Source organism: Sphaeramia orbicularis, chromosome 2 (assembly GCF_902148855.1).
Source record: "Sphaeramia orbicularis chromosome 2, fSphaOr1.1, whole genome shotgun sequence".
NCBI classification, from domain to species: Eukaryota; Metazoa; Chordata; class Actinopteri; order Kurtiformes; family Apogonidae; genus Sphaeramia; species Sphaeramia orbicularis.
In genome coordinates this window covers 5,953,642-5,976,934 of record NC_043958.1, presented here as the reverse complement: position 1 = coordinate 5,976,934, position 23,293 = coordinate 5,953,642, and positions in this window count along the sequence as shown.

Sequence of the window (23,293 nt, the reverse complement as noted above, 5' to 3'; positions counted from 1 at the left end):
TAAACAAAAAAGAAAAAACAACAAAAACAAAAATGGACATCTGCCATGTCTGCATTTGAAAAAATACCTAGAAAGTATTGATACAGTAGTTTTTAATATCGTTACAGCAATGTGAAATGAAATACTGTGATATTTTGTGGAACCAATATTTTCTTACACTTCTATTGATATCTGAATTTATTTTAAAAAAACATTTTAGAAGTGTGTATTTTACTCCTAATAAATGTGTAATAAATAAATAAATACAGACAACAGAACAAAATACCCATGTGAATTCATATAAATAAAAGAACAAAATACCCATGCGAATATGTGTAAATAAAAAAGCAAAATTCCCATGTGAATAGAGTAATAAAAGGGCAAAATACCCATGTGAATATACATATATATATATATATATATATATATATATATATATATATATATATATATATACAGGGTGGGGAAGCAAAATGTACAATATTTTGAGGCAGGGATTGAAAGACAGTGTATGACCAACTAGTTTATTGAAAGTCATGAGAATTTATTTGCCACAAGAAAATGTACATAATAGAAAATGTTTTTATTCTGTGTCCTCCTTCTTTCTCAATAACTGCCTTCACACACTTCCTGAAACTTGCGCAGTGTTCTTCAAATATCTGGGTGACAACTTCTCCCATTCTTCTTTAATAGTATCTTTAAGAAAGTGGACATTGCTGTGTGATGTTCTATTGGTAACATGTTCTAAAACGCCCCAAACAGCAGAATCCAGAGGGTTTAGATCTGGGCTAGAAGGCGGCCATAAACATGATTCCCAAAAATTGCTAAAGTTGGATTTGTTGCTGTTGTCAACAAGTGTTTTGGTGTTGTGTAAGATTTTAACTTCAAATCATATTTTACTGCATTTCTAACGCTCTTGTTGTCTACCTCAAGTTCAATTGCCATTTTTCTCATGGATTTGGTTGGATCCTTTAGGATTTTGGATTTGAGAGCTTTAATAAAAGCTTTGGTTCGTTTTTTGTTGCTTCCTCCACTTCCAGACTTTGTCGTAATAGTTTTGCTCATAGTCATTCTCTTCTTTCCATTATAAACAGTCTTTATGGACACTCCAACTATTTTTGAAATCTCCTTTGGTGTGACGAGTGCATTCAGCAAATCACACACTCTTTGACGTTTACTTTCCTGATTACTCATATGGGCAAAAGTTTCTGAAAAGGTATGGATAATAGTGTTAGGTATGATTATGACATCAATATATGTTTGGTTTCAAAACAACTGACGTAGTGCCTGCTGAGAAAAAAACAACTAAATGTTCATTGTAAATTTTGCTTCCCCACCCTGTATGTATATATATATATATATATATATATATATATATATATATATATATATATATAAAATGAATAAAAGCGCTTACAGAATTCCCCAAAAATGTAAACAAAAATGAAAAACACAAATGAATTTTTACGTTGTCTACATTTGAATAAATACCTAAAAATCTTGATACAGTACTTTTTAAAATCGATACAGTATCGTGTAACGAAATATCGCGATATATTACGGAACCGATATTTTCTTACACCCCCTATTTAAGATTACGTCAATAAACATGTGATGTTTCTACACGAGTATAAGCGTGATCTAACACTGATCCTAAAATATTGGACATGTACTGTTTAAAAGCCCAACTCTGAGTTTGATCCTGACATTTCCACAGAACATGTATGTACTGGGGGTTTGTCATGTCATGTCAGGGCTGACACCTAATCCTCTTAATAAGGTCAGTGCTCTTACCAATCTGAAAAAATCAGCCCAGTACATCCATGTTAGTGTTCCCTGATGATCCTGCTTGTTCTGAAAACACAACGTACATGGCCTTATGTGTCAGTGGCGATAAATTCACTAATTTGTGTTTTTAAGTGGAAATAATTCATGAGGAAGGAAGTATTTAAAGTGACTTAAAGCAGCTTCCACGTGTAATTACGATTAAAACTACATTCAATAGCACCTGATCCGAGTTAGCAAAAGTACAGGCATGTATTTATTCTATTTGTTTAGTGTGAGTCCAGGCTCTGAAATGTCCTAAAAGTGTCTTTGGAGGACATTTTTAACAGCAGCTTGTTTGTAAAGTGAACTGAACCTCATGTCATAGTCATATAATGTGAAGACAGTTGAACCATTTTAACTTAAAATGGAAAAAAGTCATGTTTAATAAGAAAAGATAAGATTTGTTAAAGTGACTGATATAAAAAAAGGTCATAATAATAATAATAATAATAATAATAATAATAATAATAAACACTGGTCAACAACAAATCTATTGTTGAAGTTTTTTGAGCTGATTTAGGATAATTTTGGTGCTGAATCCAAAAATCACATTAATTTTGCTCAATCAGGTCAACTTTCTGAACTATGCTACATATTGGCTTTTTAACATTTTTGCTTACATTTATGGGCATTTTCACATCATGTGATAAAAAAATTCTTTCATATTTCTTGCAATAAATGAGTTCTGAAGATTTTACTTTTGCCAATTTATGATTAATGTTTTTTTTAATATTACAGGTGAGTGAAATGGCTTCGACTAGAAGATCTTGCAAAAACAAGCCTGATGTATTCTGCTACATCTGCGGTGAATACACCATTGTACCTAACAGGAATCAAGTCACAAGTTTCATAAAGTGTGCTTACCAATCTTATTTTGGTATTAATTATTATATTTTGTGAGAAGATCCAATTTTTCAAAATCAAATTAGCAAAAAAACCTGACCTGATTGAGAAAAACAGATGTCCTTTTTGGATTTAGTGGTGCAAAATGGTCCTAATTCAGTTGAAAAAACCTAGACAACTTGCAAAAAACATTTTTTGTAACCCAGTGTAATCGGTCGAGCTCTAGTATTTGTATTGAAATACGTAGTAATGTTTTGAAGGTGCACAATGACATAACGTTAAAATAATCATTAATTCCACTAAAATGTGATAAAACTGCTTTTTCATAATTGTGAGGAGCTGAAAGTAAAGATATCAGCGTGAAGTTGGGCTACCTAGAGTAAGTTGGTGTGTTTTAGCGTGCAGAGCTCGTGAATGTCAGGATGATTTGCATAATTTAGGCTCCGTCGGTGCTGCTTTGTGACCTATCGTCCAGTCAGCTCTTGTAGAATGTGATGAGTGAAGGATGTTTTCTGGAGCTGCGACAAGAAAAAAAAAAAACAACTATATTTAAAGGTTGTCATAAAGCAAACATTATTCTTGGCTGTGGAGGGAGTAGTTTTTTTGCATAATGCAGAAAGGATGTAGATTTCCAGGGAGCTTTCATTGGTGTTGAAAGTCACAGCGGTGCCTGCCAGCCACACACAGCGGTATAATAGATGTAACATCAGCCCTGCTTTCACAAAACAAGACCTGTGGAGGGGAGGAAAATCATATAGATGGAAAAAAAGGTTGTCACCTTCACCTTGCGTACTTGTCATTCGCCCAGCGTCGGGTCATTAAATTCACATTAGGCCTCTCTGAGGGACCTTCGGATGCTGTTAGTGCACCTAAAGCTGTGTGGCAGTAAAAAGAATCACAACTTCCTCCTCCCCGTGATGGTGAAAGCACACACATAAAAGCAGCTGTGGCACTTTGCATTCTGACACCGGTTCATTATGGACTCTCATGTCTGCCTTTTTTCCCTTTTCTGGGGTCGATAATGGAGACCTGGGGCACCGGAGAGATGCCGGCCATGTCCATTTGTCCGTCCCCAGGAGGACGGAGCTGGATCTGAGTCAAAGTTTCAGATCGCTGCCACTGAGATGGCATTAACTCCGCGTCTCCTGGGCAGGGCGGCGTGAATCATTTATTAACAGAAACCTGCGACAGCCATTTCAAATGTCAGATCATGTTATGCCCATGTCCCTGGATTATTCAAGGCAAAAAAAGGTAACTGGCGTGGCACTTTGTCATATTTAGAGCTCACCTCATGACACAAAGGCCAAAAGGAATCTGTCACAGCTGTGTCACTGCTCTGAAGTGAATGAGGCAGCAAATGGAAAAGAATCAGCCTGGTGAATTTGTACCAGGTCACTGTTGTTGTTGTTGTTGTTGTTGTTGTTGTTGTTGTTGTTGTTGTTGTTGTTGACAGCAGCCTCATTCCATATAAGTTCATGTAAACCCACTTTTATTAGTCTTTGGTTCATTTATTTGTGTTCATACAGTTTGAAGTTGAACCCTCTAGGTGCTGCAAAGCTATCTTTAGATTCATTCTGGCAAAATCAAGTGGATTTCTTCAACCTGGTTTAATTCCTGCTTTATTTGTGTTACAAAATTTACAAAAAAGTACACTGAAAATAAAAACAGCCGGGGGGGTCACCTACAGCTCAGTATGCTTAGTTAACTGTCATGTGACAATTATGAAGAATGATGATGATGTGAATAATAAACTGAGACATAATATTGTTAAAATTACACTTGTACTTTTTTTGCATGAAAACAAGGAGAACATTTTAGTTATATAGTTATATATTGTTAGTAAATTGCTTTTTTTTTTTTCTTAAAGGGATCATATGTTGCTAAACCCACTTTTATTAGTCTTTGGTTCATTTATTTGTGTATTTGGACCCTAATAGTTCGTACAGTTTGAATTTGAACCCTCCAGGTGCTGCAAAGCTATCTTTAGATTCATTTTGGCAAAAATACAGTTGATTTCTACAACCTGTTTTAACTCCTGCTTAATTTGTTACGTCTATAACTAGTTACTTCACAACATTTGCACATATAAGGTCAAGACTACTGACGAACATTTCTCCGAGTTCACCATAATTGTTTGTCAGCAGCAGCGGTTGTAGTCCATACTAAAAATATGTCCAAACTTGTAGACCTCAGGGGAATGTTTTAAAATGCATAATTACATTTAAAAAAGCAAAATATTACTCCTTTAAAGGTCCAGGGTGTAAGATTTAAGGGCATATAGATGGGTCTAATTACCAAAATGGATATATATTGTGTATATGTACAGATGGAGATGCTTTCCATGTTTCTACAGGAAGATCATGACAAGTGGATTTAATGTCCACTTAAAAGAATCAGAATACTTTTATAATCCCAGGGGAGAATTACTGGGTACCACAGTGGCTCCATTCGAGTATAATAAAGTAGCAGGAAAGAAATTATCAATACAACAAGAAAAGTAAATAAATAAATATATACCAATTATACATATTATAACACTCTATTCAGACACAAAATTAGAACAGCAATTTCCAATATACTAGACAATATATTATCAATATGATAATAAGATAAATACACATAAGTGTGCAAAATATCGTTTTGTGTAATTATAATTCTGTGGTTATAAGGTGACATTAAACTAAACCCCATTTGTTTCTAGTCTAAATCATTTCATTGTAACACAAAATAATGAATTAACTGATAACAGAAGCTTCATTTATATAAAACCAACTTATGATTGTAGAAACAGCAAAATAAGACAAAATTTATAATCATTGCTTCATAGTGTGACCTTTGTTTTTGCTCTTATTCGTCTCACTCAGTGAATTTTATCAGTAGACTAATACTACTTGTACTGTTGGATCTACTTAGTGTTAGCTTAGCGCTGCAAAGTTTATCTCATTAATCTATTGTTGCAGAATGTTAGCTTGTTTTGATATTTGCCTGTTGAAGCGTTTGCTGTTTGTTTTGCGTTCTGCTGTCTGACAATTGACTTTATGGAATTTGTAGCTAACGTATAGCATGTGTTTATTGCTACAAGGATCACTTACCTACCTTAAAAAGACTCTAGGGTAAAAGCAACTCGGCTAATGATTCTTCACAGGGTGCACATTTCTCCTCATTTACGCCACAAATTTAAGCTGGATTCCTCCCCACTATGCTTGAAGTGTAAAGTTGAGACTGGTGCCCTCACACACTGCTTTTGGTCTTGTGCAATATTTAGTATTATTATTATTATTATTATATCTTTCTAGTGCAATATTTTTGGCAGATGATTGGTCAGGAAATGGAAAAAATATTTTATGTGAAACTGAACTGTAATCCTCTGTTTCTGTTGCTTAGGTTAACTGACCCTGTTGTTGCCAACAAATATCACAAAAAACTATATCGAATGCTTACTTTTCGTGCCAGAAAATGTTTGCTTGTTAACTGGATCTCAGATCAGATTCCCACCCGGACACAATGACATAAGACAGTTTTTAGTTCTGTTTCCCTTCACTATCTCACATGTCGATTACACCATAAGGATGATGTCTTTCTAAAGACTTGGGAACTTTTTCTTACCTATATGGGGCTGGAAGCTTCGACAATTGTTAAAAGGGCATTTGTATGTTGAAATGAAAACATAATTTTTATGGGCCAATTTTTGCATTGTTTTTGTTTAGTTCTGTTGATATGCTCTTTGTTTTGTTTATTGTCATTTTGTGAGTTTGTGTATAAAGCAAAAATGACAAATATAATTTAAAAAAAATAAAAAAAAGACTCTAGGACTATTGACGGAGTTTTTGTTTTGACAACCTCACCACTAGATGTCACTAAATATTACACACTGAACCTTGAATCCAGTATTGTAGACAAATGTGAAACATAAAACCAGTAGGAATTTGCCTGAGTACAGTTTTTTGTAAATCTTCTGGCAGGATAAGTGAGTCCATCCCCTTAGACGCTCATGGTAAATTGTTGCTAGTTGATTCTGTGGTTTGCATTTAGTAAATTAGCATTACTTTGCGAAGTTTGACCCATGGATATGTTATTAAACTAGATTCAGACCCCTACATGGCAGTGGTTTTTCATGTGCACAAGCTGACAATGTTTTGGGGAATCAGTGTAGTCGAGGGATGTTGACAAAATCAAGCTGCATTATGGGAATTATAGTGTCCTGGAGTGTTTTAGTGAAAGTCATAGTATCTCGGCACTGGTTTTGAGTCTGTTTTACGTCTTTTTTAACACAGAACACCCACTAAGGTTTTTTCCTGCCAACCTCTTGGAAACCTATCGAACATCACGACACAATTCTTTTAAAGAGATGATTTTGATTCGTTCTATTTTGACAAACAGAGAGGCAAAACCCACAAGACAATTAAACAATTACTCAGTGAAAGCGTCCGGGTGGTGACAGTGACCTTCGAGGTGTTTGTCTGGCCACGTCTGACATTGGCCACCCCATTTGCCTGCATATTATTGTTTATGAACAGGAATCGGGGGGGTTTATAGGTTGGTGTTGGACGGACAGCTGCTGTGTTTGGCTGTTGACCAGAGGCCTAATAACTACGGCATGAGAGAGACATTACCTGTGAGCAGCTGCCATCCAGTCGCATGATACTGCGGCCAACAATAACTGTTGAAATGTGAATGGAGTCACTAATAATCATTTGAGCTGCCGGGCATCCTTGGACGAAAGTCGTTTGAACTGGTGTTTGTAACCTCTGGCCACATCTTGTGTTTGCACAGCACTGGGTCCCAAACTTTTTCAGCTTGAGACCCAAGAAATCAATTTAATGGCTTCGGACGCTAAAATTTACAAAAATGCACCATCATTTCAACATAGCTTTGACTCGTTATTTTTCCAAGTATCGCAGAATTAACTGTTTTTTGTTGGAATATCAATCGATATACACCCAGATAACTTTGCTTCTAATTAATTTAAGTAAGGTTAGCAACACAGTCACCAACTACACGAAACATATCCACTGCCAAAATTCCAAGTTTCTCCCTTGTCGAAGTTAGATTTACTTTCCTGTCGTATCTCTGTTGTTTTTTTGTTGCTTCATTTTTACGGAGGGTATTGTCGTAGTGTCAGTGCAGTCACTCTTCACCAAATCATCCAATTTCTTTTATGTTTGGTATTTACGTGCAATTTAGGAAGCTCTTGGATGAGCATTTTGGGCGTCGACCATGAACTTTATTTTCAAGGTCAAATCAAAGTCAATGCAGCAAATGTGGAGGTAGCAAATTTGGCCTTTGGCAGTGGTGTCAGTGTGATTTCTCTTTGACACATCATCCGATCTCTTTGATGTTTGGTATTTAGGTGCAACTTGGGAAGATCTTGGACGACTTTTTTGGATGTTGACCTTGACTTTGATTTTCAAGGTCAAATCAGGGTTGACATGTCAAATTTGACCTTTGGCAATGCTGTTGACATTATTTCTTTTCGCCAAATCATCCGATCTCTTTTATGTGTGGAATTTAGGTGCAACTTAGGAAGGTCTTAGATGAGCGTTTTGGGTGTCGACCTTGAATTTCATTTTCAAGGTCAAATCAGGGTCAACGTGTGAAATGTGGACGCATCAAATTTGATGGATCAAATTTGGCCTTTGGCAGTGGTGTCAACATTATTTATCTTTGCCAAATGATCTGATCTTTCCGATGTTTGGTGTTTAGGTGCACCTTGGGAAGAACTTGGATGACTTTCTTGGACATCGACCTTGACTGTAATTTTCAAGGTCAAATCAGGGTTGACATGTCAAATTTGACCTTTGGCAATGCTGTCAACTTGATTTCTCTTCACCAAATTATCTGATCTCTTTTATGTGTGGTATGGTTAGGTGCAACTTGGGAAGATCTTGGAACAGTTCTTTTTGTTGTAGATCTTGGCCTTCGTTTTCAAGGTCAAATCAGGGTCAATGCATCAAATGTGGACGCATCAAATTTGATGTATCAAATTTGGCCTTTGGCAGTGGTGTCAGCGGGATTTCTGTTTGCCAAATCATCCAATCTCTTTGATGTTTGGTGTTTAGGTGCAACTTGGGAAAATCTTGTTTGCCTTTTTTTGGACGTCGACCTTGACTTTGATTTTCAGGGTCGACATATCAAATTCAACCTTTTGCAATGCTGTCAACATGATTTCTCTTTGCCAAATCATCCAATCTCTTTGATGTTTGGTATTTAGGTGCAACTCAGGAAGATCTTGGATGACTTTTTTTGGACGTCGACCTTGACTTTCATTTTCAAAGTCAAATCGGGGTTGACATGTCAAATGTGGACACATCAAATGTAATGGATCAAATTCGGCCTTTGGCAGTGGTGTCAGTATGATTTCTCTTCCACAAATCACCCAATCTCCTTCGTGTTTGGTATTTAGGAGCAACTTCTGAAGATCTTGGAAGACGTCTTTGGGTGTCGACTTTGACTTTCATTTTCAAGGTCAAATTAGAGTTGATGTGTCAAATTTGAACGGCAATGTTGATCTACCTTTTTCAGGTCTTTCACAGTCAATGCATGGTCATTGGGGAAGATAGAAAAAGCTAGCACAGATGAGGTGAAGGAATGCAACGGGTATAAGAGCAGGAAAGTCTGGCTTGATTTATTTTCTCATTGACATCTTGCAATATTTTGAATATTATGTCTTTTTCAATCTTTTACGTAATTTCTGTCCCTTTGATAATATATTTTGTCTTGTCTTTTACCTCATTTTGGTTAAAAAAAAAAAAAAAAAAGCTTGAATAAGCAGAGTGAAAACTAATGCTATAGAATAACAACTTTATTAGTCTACTTTCATATCAGTTTGGTAAGAGTGACTTTTAAGGAAAGCTGTGAACTCAAAAAGAAAAGAAAACCTCAGCTCTCAAAGTCTGATTCCAGCTGCACTGACAGATAATACTGCTATTACTTTTCAAACACTTCTTCTTTCTGCTGCCGCTTGTCAGACGCTCACTGTATTGGTTTATCCCTTTTGCTTCTCATTTCTCATCTTTACACATGAGTTGATCGCAGCAGCTCCCTCCCCCCGAATCCCCCCCAAACCCCCACCCCACCTTCAGCAGCGTCCTGCGAGTGAGACAGCTGTGAAAACAGTGTGGAATCTGTGCAACCGGCAGAGCAAACCGCTCCATGCAGTATCTTCCAATTTTAACCAGATTTTCCAGGGATATTAGAGGAAACAAAAGATGTGACATCCCAGCATCCCACCGTTCAAAGCTCCACTCGATAACTTTGATGCAAGCCTCACTATGAATAAAGGGGGGGGGGGGGGGGATTTTGGATGGCTTCCTTACGTTTAAAGTGAGGTGACACTTAACTGCTCCATAAATTTGCATTTGTTATACGCATCTTTAGCATAATACATAATAAGGAACCCCCTTAAGATGTGGAGATCTGAAACTGCAAAGATTGTATGCTTGTCACGATAAGACTCATTCCAAATGGCTCTGGAAAAAACGACTGAAAGAAGACAAACTTTTCAGCTCGCTAAACAGTTTCAAAAACACTTTTGTCTCAGTTTCCCTTTGACGCCTGTCACCAAAAAGTCATTAAATTTACCCGCATCTGTACAAATAAAATATGAGGCATTTGTCATGGTGACACTGATACAGAGGCATACTGATAAGTTTCATAACAGAGAATGACACAGCACGCCACGCAACCAAGAGACGGTAAAAGAAAAAGATAGCAAACAGATTTTTACGAACTCAAAGGACAATAATAATATAATAGACACTGGATTGACTCAGATAGGAATTTATTATTTATGAATGACATACCATAATGGATAGTTTCCGCTTCAGAATAGTCCAGAATACAGCTACACTGTGGTCTTAAAGTTTTTTGGAGTGTAAAAAAATTAACAAATTATTGAAAGTTAAGTGTTTCAGTACAAAATAAATCTAAAGGAAAAGTATTGTGATAATTATCATTTTATTTCCCGGCCCTAATTATAATAACCCCGCTGCCTTCTTCAGACGCTTTCAGAACAGTCCAACTTTCCACTCGTTGCTGCCTTTTTAATTCATCCTCAACACTGGTAACAGAACCAGAGTTTGATTTGTCACAAGCTGTGAAGGTGTTGCTTGCTTGTCAATGCAAACACCGCAATTAGTGTTGCCGCAGTTACTATTTAAGGGGTTTATTCGACCTGCCTTATCATAAAGTACAGACCAAGTTGATGCGCGGTGCTTACATTCTCATTTTCATTTTAACCCTGGAAGAGCAGCTTTTTAGATTTCGACACGCGCTAATGAAAGAATACTTTCATAAGGGGTCCACAAAACAAAAGTACAGGACGTATTTATTGTTAAATGTCATAATTAGCCTGTACCATGAACTTAATTAGATTAATACAGGTGCATATGTGTGAAGGAAAATGCATTTTTAACCTGCGATTTTACAATGTACAGTATGTGTTGTTAGTTTAATGGCCTGTTGCTCTCAGCAGTTAGCTTGTTTAGCTTCGTTTCTCTAGAGCCGTAAACTGTCTGATATTGCCCTTCCAAGATGTAGGCTCGGGTCCCAAAATGGGTCACAGGTAGTGGAGAAGTGGGTATACTTTCAATTTTTCCCTTTTTTTTTTTACAAGTAGTCCAGAAAAACGCCCTTTTAGAAACATTGACATGTAAGACTACTCTATTTAGTTTACCCAAAAATCCATCAGGGATATTTGTTCCCTATTATAAAATTATCATGACTTGATCAGGAGCAGTTTGTAGGTTTTACTGGTCACACAAGCAGCTGCATGAATGTAAATGTATTCAACATGAGGCAAACAGGATAACGTCAGCCTTTCATAACGTTAGCCTTTCATAATGTTAGCCTACTCAAATAGTTGAACTATTGGTGACAAAATCTCTTCTCTAAATGTGCAGTCATATCCTCCTGAGACCCAGCAATGCTTTTTTGTCCTCTGTAGGGGAAAAGAGTTTCATAGCTTTATTGAGAAAAAAAAAACAACGCTGTCCACTGCAAAGGACATTCCATAGAAATTTAAAAAATGCTTCTGAAAAAATTGTTTCATCGAGCTGTTTCCAATAACGGCAATTATTTAATAAAAAAAAAACAAAAACAAACTTGTACTTTCCTGGGTCTCAGGAGGATATGGACAGTAGTTTAAAACAGTGACTCATTCTGAAACCACCTTAAAACTTACTTCTGAATCATGTATTCCAGTAAAGTAGGTTCTCTTGATATGTGTCACTCATTTGAAAGACATTTATTCTGCCTTTCACATTCACATTTCCAATACTTGCGCATCTTTCAATGAGACGTGCGGTGACCTGTCAATCAACTGGGGTGGCACTGGCACCTGAGGTGGTGTCCAATCAGGTTCCCGAAGTGACCGGCGCTAGTTAGCAATATTTTCCTCGGAATGACCCGCCCTACTCTACCTCTGATTGGCTCATCAGTCCTCATGCCTAAAGTTAGCAATCTAATCAGTGAAGGTACCAAGTACTTGCCAATTAGAGGCAGAGTAGGGCGGGTCATGGCTTCATCATCCTATGGGAAAACATGTGCAACAGAATGATGCGCATCAGGGGGATTTAGAAGTGGGAATACGCAATGATAACTGAAAAATAAGTAGGTGTACTCCGAATACCGCCGTATACCCTGGACTACACCACTGATCGCAGGATTGTTTTCTTTGGGTCATCAATTGTCAGAGCGGAATATATGACAGTAATATGACATGTGAATTAATTTGGGGAAAAAACGGGGGGAAATGGGTTGCTAGGAGACATAAAATTTACGCTTTTTAGATGTAAAGATGAAAAAGGTTGGGAATTCCTAGTGGAAACGTTGCCAACTGTGGTCTAGTAATAAGTCGACTAAGGCCAGGAAACTCCACCCCTTTTTCCCCATCCATACTTGGTTTTGAGCAAGTGCAGTTTGGATATTAGCATACGTACAGGACTGTAGTATTTAATGTAAGCATACCAACATCTCCAAGAAAAATGCAAATCTATTGGGCCGAGTGAATTATGTGATTAAATCAATGATTCGCAGTAAACCTCCAGTCACTCCATGATACAAGGACGCTTTAAATCAGCAACAACTAAGAAAAAAGACGTCAAAAAGCCAGCGCTGCTTCATGCCTGTCGATGGGCACGGGCCTCATTTTATTCCAGCCCATGTATAAAACACAATGTGGGAATAGGTTTGACTGATCTATCCCATCTAATATGCGACTTTCTCTCCTTTTTTTGCTCATAAGTTGCAAATGGCTTCATTAAAACAAAAGCACGACCATAGGGAGCACATAAAACATGCTGCTGCTACCTAATATGGTATTTATGACCGGGGCTAAATGTAGAGTGAATTAAACTTTAAAGGATTGCAGTCAGGTAGACTCGCCGACGTTTGTGGAGGAATGTCCATTAAGGAGATGAAAGAAGAGGTCTGTGTGGATATGTGCATGTGTGTCGGTGTGTGTTGGGAGCGTTATTCCCTCGTGGCCGCCGGTGGAACGTCAGCTGCTCAGCCAGACGACAGGTCCGACCCCGACGCCCTACAAGCGCACGTGAAATGAAAAATCGATTGACGGGGGTGGCCCAGGAGCTGCCGCCTTCTGTATTTACAGAAATAATTAAAATGTAATATCATCCAAAGTGACTTCTCCTTTCGTCTCGCCTTTCCGTTAAACATTTCATCTGCTAAAGAAATAAAGCATTTAACAGCCGATGTGTGAGAGACGAGGTGAATGGAGGTTTATGCCAACTGAGGCGTGATGCAGAATGCTTAATGGAGAACAGGTTCAGGTCTAAATAATCACTAGACATGCTTGGAACCAATTCAGCATTCATCAGCTTCTGGATTTCCCAGTGGGGACATCCACAGGAGCAGAGGCCTTGTCAGCCTCTGTACCAGCTGCTCTGGATGCCTCAATCCAAACCTGGCCCACCTGCTCTGCTAACACTCAAACAATCACATTTTAGGATTTGAGCTATCTGGAGAACGACGGCTTGGACCAGACGCCGATGTTCGAACTTTAATGCCTGGTAGCCTCTTAAGCCAGGTGGTCTCCGGTAGGGGGTTCCATTTGTGATGCCATGCAACGCTGGTAGCATCCAACACAATCCAAACAACAGGCATTTAAATGGGCAAATATCTAAAACAAGCTAACACTCTGTATGTCCCATTTTAACAGGAAATGTTAAAAACAATACACAGTTTAAACAGTGATAAATGAATGAATACACTGGGTTACAAAAAATGTTTTTTGCAAGTTGTCTAGGTTTTTTCAACTGAATTAAGACCATTTTGCACCAAAAATGACATCTTTTTTTCTCAATCAGGTCAGATTTTTTTGCTAATTGGATTTTGAAAAATTTGATCTTCTCACAAAATACAATAATTAATACCAAAATAAGATTGGTAAGCACACTTTATGAAACTTGTGACTTGATTCCTGTTAGGTACAATGGTGTATTCACCGCAGATGTAGCAGAATATGTCAGGCTTATTTTTTGAAAGCTCTTCTAGTCGAAGCCATTTCATTCACCTGTAATATTAAAAAAAAAAAACAATCATAAATTGGCAAAAGTAAAATCTTCAGAACTCGTTTATTGCAAGAAATATGAAAGAATTTTGTATCATATGATGTGAAAATGCCCATAAATGTAAGCAAAAATGTTAAAAAGCCAATATGTAGCATAGTTCAGAAAGTTGACCTGATTGAGCAAAATGTATGTGATTTTTGGATTCAGCACACCAAAATTATCCTAAATCAGCTCAAAAAACTTAAACAATAAATTTGTTGTTGACCAGTGATATTGACTCATAAAAACCTAAGCGTCTACTGTCGACCAAAAACATCTGATCTAAACTGTTGATCCACTAATCCTATCAATACATGTAAATAATTGGCGTAAAATATAGTTTGTAGTCCTTTCATGGTCATCAGATATGACCCATTTGGATGTTCAGAGGCTCTGTAGTTACCGTAGAAACACCGCCATCTTCTACAACATTGATTCACCAGTAAAACCCACGGAGTTGGATCAATGACAGTGGATCGACACACTGGGTTTATGTTCACTTAATGATAGATTTTACCGAAAAAGTCAGCTTTTCTTCAGTGTTTTTCTGTTTCGATACAGTAATCTTTGAATTTGCTCTGCACTTTTATGAACATCTACATGATCAGTCAATGAAAAATAGATGGTTCTCACTGGAAAAAATGCAAAATTCAGAGGATAATATTATAATAAATACAAGGTTAAATAGAGAAAAAAAATCATTTTAGAACTGCCACAAAAGTCACACTGGGTCCCAATGAGTTAAAGTTAAAAATGGATGAGGTCAGCTGGAAAATATCTTGACCAATTAGGGTTGGAAGAAAAAAAAAAAAAAAATGACTACACATTTTCCCAATTTCAGTTTAGGCTTGCGAATTTGAGTTACCATGGTAACACTGCAGGACACGTGCAGCAATATGTACATTCTATACATGCACGTAACCAGAAGAACATCAACTAAAAGCTCAACAAAATCAGTTGTCAGACAACAGAACACAATCCAAACAACAGGCACTTAAATGGACAAATATCGAAAACATGTCATGAATTATGTAATAAAACAACAGACCAATGAGACAAACTTTGCAGCGCTAAGCTAACGCTAAGCAGATCCAACAGTACAAGTATTACTTCTCTGTTGCGAAAACTCCCTGAATGAGACAAATAATTACAAATTTAGTCTTCCCTTCACTGTTTTCTGATCATAACTTGGTTTTAACAATTGGTGATATCAGACATCAACATTGTCCATTGTTGTGGCAGTTTACCTCGGGGTTGCTAACTCGCTAGCTTGCTGTTGACTATTGTTGCGGTCTGAGATGTCATAGGTTAACAAGCTGGAAGAATGAATATCGCCACCTGTTGTAGCAGAGGTGACATGATTTCAACAATAAATCAATTATACTCCTGTACATGTCGACTAGGATAAAGACAACTGAACAATTAAACGGTTTAATTAAGCTACGGTTGTTGTGCATGTAAACGTATTGAGTGTCGGTCCCTTACATTAGAGCTAAGCTAATTCTTTATTTGCGAACCGCTCGTACATTAAATGATTTCTTTTGACGCGAACTGAAAACAATTCGGTACTGAAATGGGGGGAAAAAAAAAACATCTAATTTGATTAACACTGATTACATATGGTCATACGCTTTATTAGTAATTTATAATCAAACATTTAATAGCATGTGAGCTGCTTTCGTTCCCTCACAGTTCAGTTTAAGTCATTTTAACAGCACTGAACTCACTTTGTGTTTTTTTTTTTTTTTTTTCTGGTGCATTTATGCAAGAATGTAAATGCTTCCCAAAGCCTCATGCAGATATTAAATTATTAATGATCGGATTCATGTTGTATATTTATAAGCATATAGTGTCAGACTGATATAGGGTAAATCAAAATAGGCTCTAAAGAAACAGATTATTCTCCTCAAAATATATTCATATATTCTTCTTTATGTTAGTGTTTATCTGCCCTACAGCGATCATCCACTCAGGTTCAAAGTTGACCCAGTTTCCGATTTACAAGTACACATGTCTGCTGCACGTATATGTGTGTGTGTATTGAAGTTTGGTTGGATTTTTACTTAAAATGAGTTTACAAATGTAGAAAACTTAACATACAGTTGGTTTGGGTATTGATACACTACATGGACAAAAGTATTGGGACACGTTGAATCCTGGTGTTTCTTTTCTAACAGGGGTCTGGGATACATGGAAGAAAAGAAGGAAAATCTCCCATTAAACTTTAAGGAAATATTGATGTTTAAAAACTACATGGACAAAAATATTGGGACACATCATGTCTACAGCTGTAAGATGTCCTGTTCATGATGATTTGAGATAAAAACGCCAATGTTTCCTTAGTCATTTGTAGTTGTGGATATAAACATTGGATAGAAATTTTTATCCATGACTGATTTTAAATGTTCTATCTCTAAATTTCTTTAAAAAAAAAAGTTTCATGCTCTGACTGTAAATAATGCTTTTCTACCACAACTAACCATCTACTTTCTTCACATCTCACTGAGGAAGAAAAATCTACCATTAAACTTTAAGGACATATTAATGTTTATAAACTATATGGGCATAAATATTGGGACACATCATGTCTACAGCTGTTCATGATGTGTTGAGATGAAAACATCAATATTTCCTTAAAGGTTGACCATTTAAAATCATAGTCATGCATAAAATAAATAAATAAATAAATAAGTAGATAGATAGATAGATAGATAGATAGATAGATAGATAGATAAAATTGTGAAAAACCCTAAAGTTTAATGGGAATTTTTTCTTCCATGTGGTAGAAAATTATTATTTACAGTCAGAGCATGAAAAATATTTGTAGAATTTTAGAGGTAGAACATTTAAAATCAAAGTCATGGATGAAAAAAACAAAACAATGTTGAGAAAAAATAAGTAAAAACCTTCTTTGAGGCATTTTGGAAGCAAAGATAACAATTTAAATCAAACTAATCAATGCAATGACATTTATCCCAATACAAAACTGTATAATGACATTTGTTGTTGTTTTGTATCCCAGACCCCTGTTAGAAAAGAAACACCCGAATTCAACCTGTCCACATACCTTTGTCCATATAATTTATAACATTAATATTTCCTTGAAGTTTAATGGGACATGAATTTTTTTAAAAAAAGTCAATATTTAAAAAAAAAACTTTCAACCAAACTAACCAATGCAATGATATTTATCCCAATATTAAGCTGTATTATATTTGTCATTATTATTTTGTATCCCAGACCTGTGTTTTCACCTGAATTCAACCTGTCCACATACTTTTGTCCATATCCAATAGCCTGTTGAGCTGCTACATGCCTTTGAGTTGAACATCTGTACTTTCTGCGTTATATGAGGTTGTGTATGATACAAGGTAAGTGCACCAGTGCATAACCTTGGCTCACACTCCCCTCATGACTCCGCTCTTGTGGAAAGCATCATATTTTATAGATTGAAGTCGTGTCGTGTGATTTAGCGTTTGGGAAACACAGGTAAGACAGTAAATATTTGAAGCGGCCACAGGGATCGTGCGTGTTGAATATGTGAGCGTCAGACACAGCTGTAATGGCTTCCATCCTCACTTCCTCTCTTTCTCCCTCTGTCTGCTGGCCTCCCGTGAGACTCGCCCACCTTTTTAGCTGGCAGATGGGCGAAAAAGGTTCCCCCGCTTTTTCATGCGACCTCTGTTGAATGTAAAAAACTGTGACACAAAGTGGTGCGGTATCATATTTGTTTAGCTGCGACTGGCGTAATGGCACGGCTCCGGTAGCCAGATCACCGGAGGCGCTGCATCATGGGAAAACCTGGGATCACCGTGCTGTTGATTTATGCATGAACCATGTGCTCGCTCCAGCCCAGACAGACGGGCCGACGTTAACGGAGACGACGCCGGGACTGGAAGACCTCCTTATTTTTGTGATGGGACGACAGGGATGGGTGGAGGCCCGCACAAAGACATTACATATTCTGAGGCTGTACCTGTCTGTCGGAGCCATCTGTCCTGTCAAACCAGGACCAAAACAGACCCGGGATAGCGTGTCTCTACATCAAATATTTATCCCATAAAAAAAAAAAAAAAAAAGAATCTCACTAATTTGCTTCGGTTTTACCATTTAGTCGAAAAGAAAAGTGACAGAAAAGCAGAATTTTTATGCAATATTCAGGCTGTTGCCGCTGCAGACGTTGAGCATGCTAATTTAGTATCTATTTTAGTTTGACTGAAAGCTAAATCGTCTAATCGCGCAGTATTTTACTTCAGCCACTAGGGGTCTCTCAATCACAATAAGTCATTTGGTGATGGGAGCTGTTGTTTTGTTTGCGTACCATACTATACGAACTTTATAAAGCACTTAAAGAACTTTACAGCTGGCCAAAGTGTCGTACACAAATCATAAAACAAGGAAATAAATAAATAAAGTAAAAACAGTGATAACACAGGGTGCAAAGCAGGCTAAGAACAACAAAATACAACCATCATAAAAACAAAGACAAATTAAAATCTGGTAAAAACAGCATAAGAAAATAAATAATAAAATATTAAAAAAAAAAAAAAAACATGCAATATAATGTACTATGTTTTCATTAATATTATATCCACTGACTTATGCTCATGCCCTGTTGTTGCATCTAATGAATTAACAGCAGCTAGCATTAAATGCTAACATTAGTCGAGGGTAAATGACACTTAACTATTATATTGAATAAAATTAGTTTTTTTTTTTACTTAATTGCCAAAGTTGCAATACAAGGATCAATCAAGCAGCATCTTTTTCCAGCAATAAAATAAAATACTAGCTAAGTTAAACACTAGCTAACACCAGAGGTATTTGATGATGTTGCAGATTATTAGAGAATTATTAGAGAATAAGTAATTTGATGAAGCCGCTTTGGATAATGGGAGCTGTTGTTTTGTTTACATGTGATATACTGTAGGACGTTTCTAACAGTATTATATCCATTGACTTACTCTTATGCCCTGTCGTTTCATGCTAGTGAATTAGCAGCAGCTAGCATTAAATGTTCACATTAGTCGAGGGTAAATGACACTGTTAGCTGTTATATTGAATAAAATTACAGTTTGTTTGTTTTTTTTTTTACTTAATTGCCAAAGTTGCAATACAAGGATCAATTAAACAGCATATTTTTCCAGCAATTGCAATCAGAATAAAATAAAATAAAATAAAATACTAGCTAAGCTAAACACTAGCTAACACCAGAGGTATTTGATGATGTTGCAGATTATTAGAGACGCTGTTATATTCCCTTTGCTTATAGAAGTCTGATGTGACCGATAGAAATCATGCGTAAAATTGAAATAATACATTAGAATTTTAATAAAATTGCTATCAGATTAGATTAGATTAGACTTTATTGATCCCACAACAGCAAAATCCAATGGTCAAGGCAGCAACAAAATAAAATGCAAGAAAAATTAGCAGCATAAAGATCGTGCAAAAACAAACAATATAAAATGATGGTAATAATAAATAATAAAACTGTAACGACTATAAAATACATATTTACAGCAGAGTGGATTTGCAGTATGTCACAGTAGATTCAGTGTCTATTTGAGTTAAATAACCTTAAATGTGTTTGCAAATTCTGAATATATGTATATTTTTAAATGCTAATATCCTATGAATATTTTTAGATATCATAATAAACCCTTTTAATTCCTGAATAAATCAGTCTTCCTCAGATATAGGCTTTAAGTGTTGACATCTCCTACTTGTACCAGACCTGATGTTTCCATTCTATTACCCAGAAATACATGATTTATATCAAACACAACAAAACAAAAAGCTTTGATTTTCCTGTGATAGCGGTGACATGTCACCTACGTTTGCAGGCGCTCTGCTCATCCTTTATGTATGAACTATCAGCTGCATGGTCGTCCCAGGTGACCATTACATGCACCGACATGCCAACAGCACAAACACAATATAAAGCACTTCCACCTTACTGCATTCATTCTCGGCGCATATTTAAGGTCACTATTGCTGTTGTTGTGCCCCAAAATGTCTGTATGTGAACCACCTACAGTTAAAACCCCTTTAGGACGATTGTGTCTCTGGTGACACCATCGTTCAAATAACTGCAACTCCTTTTGCCGTTTGTGCTATTGACGAAATTCAAACAGCATCGGAAAGCTGCGATTCTGAGCTTTTGATTGGTATATAACATGGTATGGTAGAGGCCTGCATTGGCTGAGGGGGAGGGGTCAAAGTGGGCGGGGCAGAGAGCAGCAGAGTGCAGTCGGTGAGAGAGAGACAGAATATTTTGCATTACTTTTTACTTAAAGTAGCGTTTTAGCTAGGTTGTAGCTAGTGCTGCCGCAATTAGTCGACGTAATCGACCATGAAAATTAGTTGACATGTCATTTTCACATCTTAAGTTCATTCCGTCTGCTCTTTCGGTTCATCCCATCCTTCCCTCCCCTGGTCCACGGATCCATGAGTATCATATTCATTCCCCCACCAAAACTCTTACACAGAAATCATCCTACTTAATAGTTTTTGTTTGGTAATATTTAAGTTATTTAAAGTGTTTACATTTGTCATGATACAGGTGACATTGTATCTTTTGGCCCTTGAGTTGTATTCGAAATAAAATGGACACAACAAAATAACAAACACTTGATTTTTTTTTTTTTTTTTTTTTTACAAAATTAGTCATTTACATTAGTAGTTTCATTGAAAAATTAGTCGAAAGATTAATCATTCGAAAATTAGTTGTTAGTGGCAGAACTAGTTGTAGCAGTGTTTTTGTGGTGAATTCTTGTAAGTGATTGTAAATAATAGTGATAGGGTTGTTTTGGAGTGTTCTGCTAACTGGAGTGTTTTTCTGTGTTTTTGTCAAGTTTCACCTTTTTTTCCCCACTATTTTTATCTGTATTTTTCCAGTTCGTATAGTTCACTGATAACTGTACTAAAGCTCTAAAGTAATACATAAATGTGTGTATATTTATATATGTATGTAAATATATAGGCTATAGTGTTAGCCAGGGCAGAAAGAGATGCACTGTTCGTAAAAGAAGCAGGGCGTGGATGTTTTTCTCAGTGAAATAAGAGGCTAAAAATGACTAGAAATAACAAAAAATAGTGGTAGCGGTGTTTTAGCGGTGAATTCTTGTAAGTAATTGTATATAATAGTGATACGGTTGTTTTGGAGTGTTCTGTTAGCGTGTTTTGCTGTGTTTTTGTTGAGTTTCACCTTTTTTTCCCATTGTTTTTATATGTATTTTTTCCAGTTTGTATAGTTCACTGATAACACTGGGTTACAAAAAAATGTTTTTGCAAGTTGTCTAGGTTTTTTTCAACTGAATTAGGACCATTTTGCACCGCTAAATCCAAAAATGACATCTGTTTTTCTCAATCAGGTCAGGTTTTTTTGCTAATTTGATTTTGAAAAATTTGATCTTCTCACAAAATTGATTACATTTTTGTGACTTTATCAGTTGATTTTTTTATATAGTTCTCACCCAAAATAGGTTTTAAGAGGAAAAAAAAAATCATTTTCTAACAGGATTCCTGTTAGGTACAATGGTGTATTCACCGCAGATGTAGCAGAATACATCAGGCTTATTTTTGCAAGATCTTCTAGTCGAAGCCATTTCATTCACCTGTAATATTAAAAAAACCATTAATCATAAACTGGCAAAAGTAAAATCTTCAGAACTCGTTTATTGCAAGAAATATGAAAGAATTTTGTATCGCATGATGTGAAAATGCCCATAAATGTAAGCAAAAATGTTAAAAAGCCAATATGTAGCATAGTTCAGAAAGTTGACCTGATTGAGCAAAATGTATGTGATTTTTGGATTCAGCACACCAAAATTATCCTAAATCAGCTCAAAAAACTTGACCAGTGTAACTGTATTAAAGCTGTGAAGTGATATATAAATGTGTGTATATTTATATACGTATGTAAATATATAGGCTATAGTGTTAGCCAGGGCAGAAAGAGATGCACTGTTTGTAAAAGAAGCAGATTATGGATGTTTTTCTCAGTGAAATAAGAGGCTAAAAATTACTAGAAATAACAAAAAATAAGAAAACAAAAATGTTTGAGCACATGTAAAATAGTAATCTCATAAAATGTCATTATGCATAGTTAAAGTTGATTTTTTTGTAACATCTGATAAAAAACTCAAGTCATTTCTTATTTATTGATTTATTTTTCTCTAGAAGACTCTTTTTTAAGCATTTATTACATATAATAATGACAATTAATGGCCAGTTTTTTTAAAGTTAAGCTCTAAGTGGCAAAATAATTGCCAAAAAAAGACACTTTCTGACACCTTTATTATAAAAACAGCATAAAGAAACCCTCATAAATAGTCCTTACGGGGTTAAACCACATCCACGTGTATAACGGCGGTATCTGCCAGATCGTCGTAAATAAGTTTCGGCTTGTTTTATGGCCGTTTATTTTCCGAATGCTTCAACTTCAACAGCAGTTTAGTCGAATTCCAATCGGGTCTTGAGCCGCATCTGGATCCTGGACTTGAGCCTTTTTAACGTATGAAATATTGCATTAACGACAGGGACAGATGTGGTTCCTTCTAAATCATATCCCACACAGCACGAATGAGCTGCCACCGAGGAACATGTGGAACAAATGTTTTCCACGGAGGGTGCTCATCAAATTAGCTGAGTTCACCTGTAAGGAATTATTTCTCCGCAGAGTCAGATACGTGAAACCGCAGCCGCTGTTCGTCTTGGGCCGGCGTTTGTGAAGGAAAGCGGCCCGGCCTCGTCCAAAGCAAACCTCGTATTTCCTCGGCTGTGCTCGCTCAGACAGTATTAATTCAAACACAAGAAATCTGCATGGAAATCTGCCCCCCCAATGAGCATCCCGATCCCTGTTTGTCTTGACAGCGCTCTGCTTAAGCAGGCCATGTATCCATATTTGAAGGCGCCACCGGCTGCGTAGGTAAAGATGGGAATTTGTAGTGACAAGGGGAGGGCATCAGCACAACAGAGGTACCTAAGGAAAGAGACAACCTCTTCCAGCGAAGGCAAATGAGCCTTGTCAGCCGGCAGTTGGTGCAGTAATTATAAAGGGTGCGTTGAATTTC